Here is a 5771-nt window from a genome sequence, read left to right as displayed (position 1 = left end):
TTTTTTTTTTTTTTTTTTTTGAATGTCCAGAGGACCAGATTAAACTTTTTTGGATAGTAAGAAAATGATTAATTAAAATAAAACAGGACTTACTAGACTAAAAACTGCATGCCTGGAAATATTGTGATTTTAAAAAGGATTATTTAAAAGAGCACAATAACTATTAACATTTAAAACAATTCATCAATATAATTTTAACTATTTACAATTAAAACAATTCAACAATATCAAACTATTTACAATTAAAACAAACATTTAAAACTGGAACATCTATTTGCAAAGTATAAAGAGAGCACCAGTATCATTTATGGAATACTCTTTTGACCTTCTCTTGTGCTGCCTTTTGCAAGGCTAGCTTCTGCAATGCAGCTTCAAATGGGCTTATTTTCACCGTACATAATGGCATCTTGCATTTTTTTAGGTGTACACTCTTGTGCAGCTTCATCAGCAGACTCGCTTGATGATGACTTGGATGAAGCGGTGCCAGACTCTTGGTATGGCACCTCTATATTTTTGTCAGAGTTAGAGTCTGTGTCAGAGTCCACAGTTGTTTTAGTTGCCTTCTTCACTTTGCCAGCAGGGGGCACATGCTTGCCCTTCACCAGTTCTTGGTCCATGGTGTCCTCAGTCCCAGGCTCCTCCACCACAGAGTTATTCTTTGTAGGCGCCGTGAGCATGGAAGCCATCTTGTTTCTGACCTTGAAGGCCTCCTCCAATGTTGGATTATGAGTGTAAAACCAGTCAGCCGTTTTTGTGTCGTGACATATAAACATGCTGACCTTTTTACATGTGTCTTTGAGCAATGCTGACTTGGCCTGAGAAGAGAAAGCGGGCAAAGGTCTGTCACGACCCAAACACGTGCACGTCTGGAAGAATGTGCAGGAGCTGTGATACTTACACGGTCAGCCAGGGTGGTCCTGATGAGGGTGAAATTTATTTCACCCTTCAGCTCCATCTTGTTCCAGGCTACATTTAAGTATCTGTTCACATTCTTCATGGGAAGTTTTCCCATGTTGAACAACACAAATTTGTTTTGAATTCCCATGCTGGCCTTGATTTGGAGGAGGCGCTTGATCCACCAAAACTCTTTTGGTGTGATGGCAAGGTTGGCCTCCCCGAACTGTGTTGTCGTCTTGTGGTCTGCGACCTGTGGGCGTGAATAAAAAAGGGTTACTGCGATTTGCAATTTTCCTCCTTATGAGCAAAGAGCAGCGTGTCGGCACAGATTTTCACTGAGTTTGAAAACAAAGGAAGGGTTACTCACTCATGGTGTCAGGCAGGCGTAGGTGGCGCATAAGGTTTCCCTTTCCTGACTCTGAAGACCAGGTGAAGGATTTTCTTTCTACGCTCCTTTCTCCTGTGGCGGTACTGGGAGTGGCCATCTCGTCTCCAGCACTGATGTCCAGTGTGACACAATCAAAGCGAGACACCTGGACCTGCTCACTGGTGGTGGGTGAGGGAGAAGGTGCTTTTGAGCTGGTGGAGGGAATAGGAGTGGGCGCTCTTTCACTGGTGGTGGCAATAGGTGTGGGTGCTCTTTCACTTGTGGTGGCAATAGGAGTGGGCGCTCTTTCAATGATGGTGGGAATAGGAGTGGGCACTCTTGACCTCTGGATTGGAGTGACGGAACTGCTGCTGAGCTCTCCCTCGCCAGTCACCTGAGAGGGATGGAGAGAGAGAGAAAGAAAAACTGTAATTAAGACATGCACAAAAGTGAGGATCGAACACAGAAATGTCAGTTGTGCCACCATGCTCACCACAGCCTAAGCATTCTTATTGGTGGGGTGGTTGACCTGATCTCACTGCTCGACTTGCTGCTGACTCACTGCTTGACTTGCTGCCTGACTCACCGCTAGGCTCGTTACCTCTTGCTTTTATCTCCTCTGCAACTTGCCACCTCTTCCTCTTGCCCTGTCACAGAAAGACTACATCAGTTACACGACCCTGCGCCCCAATGTAGAAACACACACACACACATTGGCACAGCTCACCCCCGAAAGAATGTTGCGAGCACTCCTTCTCTTAGCCTGAACCTTGACCCCAGCTGAGATCTCTTGGCTACTGACAGAGCTCGCTGCAGGTCCACCACCCTGGTCTGCAGCTCAGCATTCTCCCTGGTAAGGATTCTATTTTTCAGCTTGTATCTGAAATACAGATCACGTCACACTCAGTCAGTCAGCTGCCGTGTCTTTTCAGAAAATGTGCTGACGACGACTAAGAGCGAGGCGCTTACCCTCTTATGATGTTGGCACACTAGGCTGTTCCGCAGATTGGCTGGGGCGAGGCTGGAGTGCCTCCTCTCCTGCTTGCTGAGCTGCCTCAGCTGAGACTGTGCTTGGATCCTCCAGGTCAAAGGTGAATATCATGTCTGGAGTCAGCTAAGACGTTCGCAGCTCTGCAAGCAGCTGCAGAGCTCTGAGGGCCTTAGCTTGCTCAATCATCCTTGACCTCTTCTGCACAGACAGCTCATAGTGGGTCTTGTTGATGTGCCTGTCGAGATGTTGTCCGGGCTTGTACCTGCAAGCTGCCATGGGGCAGGAGCAACGGCGCACATTAATGTGGCCTGATGCCAGGTCAAGAGTATTTTACGCTCTTGACCATTCCAACGGTATCTGACTCATCTTCCTAGCACGTTCCTAGCCAAAGTTATAAGCCGATGAGTGTTGGTTCGTCGTTACCATATTTTTCAACGTATAAGATAGCACCTTCAATTTTCTTCAGAATTAATCCAACTACTTAAAATTCACAGTGTATGTTAAGCATGCACACCTGAAGGTGCGTACATAGTTTCATGTCTGTGTGTTCACCACAGCGCGCACGGGGGGCACTTAAATATCCCATGTTAAGTCTATGGAGGCCCGTGATATTGTAAATTCTATGACAGTTTGAGGGTAAAAGGAAGCACGCACAGAGATGAGAGAGAGCTCATTAGATTTGTATTAACCAGAGCTTTACATTGGTATAAAATCATCCTTGTATGATGTTCGTACGGGAAGCTGTGAGCCAAAAGGCACTCGTCCAACCTATAAGAGCATGCCTCAAAGAGAGGTGTTGCGTTAGGTGACTAAACAAGGTCGTTCAAGCACCAAGCTCACAGAGCCTCTTTGGCATGGGCCAAGGATTGAGCACAGCAAATGTCATGTCTTCAACGCATTCCCATGATGAATTGTGGGTAATAATTGGTGATTGGTTTCAGATGGCCCTTTAAGCCCATAAACGTGCACGTACATGCACTAATTCGACAAATGTTGTTTGTGGGCTCGAGACGAATCCATCTGTGTTGGTCTCGTCTTTCTACGTGCCTCAGAAGTCGAAATCTGACCTTAACGAACTCGACCTGCTGAGGACAAACTGACCACAATTTTCACTCTGCTACTGTCTTTACTTACTCTGCTCAACCTGTTTTGTATTTGTAATTATTTTTTCTATCCTTAACATGTGGGGGGGGGTTTGTCTTTCAGATACACCTGGACCTATACCTGGACCTACCATTCTGTGTTCGTCTGTCTCTCCTTCCTGTCCTCTCAACCAGCTGGTCAAAGCAGATGGCCACTTGTCCTGAGCCCGGTTCGACTGGAGGTTTCTTCCTTTTAAAAGGGAGTTTTTCTTTCCACTGTTGCCACTGTGCTTGCTCAGGATGAGAGACTGCAACGAAGCCAAGATTCAACTTGTCTGCTGGATTCCTTAGATAGAGAACTTTACTAATTGGCTTTTATATATGTGAATGTTTCTGTAAAGTGCCTCGAGACAACTTTGTTGTGATTTGGTGCTATATAAATAAATTGAATTGAATTGACCTTTCACCTAGTTACAGTGGAGGGCAGAAGAGGAGGGTGGGGGCCGCTCAGACCAGCGCAGGCTCTCATATGAGAGTCAGGTTCAGCCATATTAAACCTAAGGGTCAGTGAGTAACGCACTCTTTTGCATTGTGTGTTGCATAGGAAGCACGCACACAGATGAAGGAAGGTACATTGGATTTGTATTACCCAGATCTTTACAACTGTACCAGGCTCACCCTGATCTGCTCTTCCGACGCCAAGCTACAAGTAGAAACACACCTGTCCATCCATCCATTTGAGCGGTCAAAAAAAAAAAACTTCTTTCAGGAATAATCCAACCACTTCAAACATTGTGCACATGTAAAGCAAGTATCTGTGAATGGATTTGCAAAGTTTTGTGCACGTACATGCACGGGGACGATAGGTACAGGCCCCTCAAATATATCCACTTTCGGGCGTTTTTGGGTCATAGGAAGCACACACAGAGGTCAGGCAGGTTTTGTTGAACTCCCCATGTCCAGATGTTTCCAACGGTATCTGGCTTATCTTTGTAGGACCTTCCTACGAGAAGCTGTGACCCAAAATGTACTTGCATGCTATAAATGTCCATCTTTCTTAAGTGCAAACAGAAAAATGTAGCAAGCTTCAACTTCAAAGCTTCAAAGGGGGTAGTGGAGAACACGATCTGTGAGTTTGAGTTCTTTGGGAGGTTCCTAAGGGGATCAACAGGCCCTCCAATATATAAGGTCAAACGGTCAGGCCTTTATTAATGCAAGTGATGGATGGCCCATAATTCATAGAAGAAAGGAGCTAGGGACATAAAATTTTTCGGTGTTCTGTGTGGGCTCTCAGCTGATGATATCCTTGAAATTTGAAGTAGTTGGCTTATTTCTGAAGGAAGTTATGAATTTTTTTATACTTGAGCCTTTATTGTCATTTGAGGCCTTCTCTGGGAGGTACCTTTTAGCTCACAATTTCCTGTAGGAACATCCTACAAGGACGACCTTGATGCCGATGTAAAGTTTTGGTTAATACAAATCCAACAAGCTCTCCCTCATCTCTGTCCAAGCTTTGTAGCAGCTGCTGAGCAGCCTGGAGTGCGTGGATGGAGGCCTCACACACACACACACAACATTGCAAATAAACAAGGCCTCCGTGGGTGATGACGTGCACGTGCGGGCCTGAAACTCTGTAGGCTCCTTCAGATATATATGCTTAATACATCCTGTAAATTTTAACTTGGGAAGTTATGAAGATTTGAAGTTGTAGCTTGCTACTTTTTTCTGTTGCTGAACGAATAGGCTGTTCCCAGAGTGCTGTATCAAGGCACCTCAGTGGGAAGTCTGTGGGAAGGGAAAAGTGTGGCAGAAAACACTGCACAACGAGAAGAGGTGACCGGACCCTGAGGAGGATTGTGGAGAAGGGCCGATTCCAGACCTTGGGGGATCTGCGGAAGCAGTGGACTGAGTCTGGAGTAGAGACATCCAGAGCCACCGTGCACAGGCGTGTGCAGGAAATGGGCTACAGGTGCCGCATTCCCCAGGTCAAGCCAATCTTGAACCAGAGACTGCGTCAGAAGCATCTCGCCTGGGACTGCTGCTGAGTGGTCCAAAGTTATGTTCTCTGATTACAGTAAATTTTGCATTTCCTTTGGAAATCAAGGTCCTAGAGTCTGGAGGAAGAGAGGAGACACAGAATTCACATTGCTTGAGGTCCAGTGTCAAGTTTCCACAGTCACTGGGGTGTCATGTCATCTGCTGGTGTTGGTCCACTGTGTTTTATCAAGGGCAGGGTCAATGCAGCTAGCTATCAGGAGATTTTGGAGCACTTCATGCTTCCATCTGCTGAAAAGCTTTATGGAGATGAAGATTTCATTTTTCAGCACGACCTGGCACCTGCTCACAGTGCCAAAACCACTGGTAAAAGGTTTACTGACCATGGTATTTGTTACGACCGGCTCAGACCGAACATATTTAAGGGACACAGGACACC

This window comes from Nematolebias whitei, chromosome 24, assembly GCF_014905685.2.
Source record: "Nematolebias whitei isolate Nwh7 chromosome 24, NemWhi1, whole genome shotgun sequence".
In the NCBI taxonomy this organism is placed as follows: Eukaryota; Metazoa; Chordata; class Actinopteri; order Cyprinodontiformes; family Rivulidae; genus Nematolebias; species Nematolebias whitei.
Note: the sequence above shows the minus strand (reverse complement) of the source record.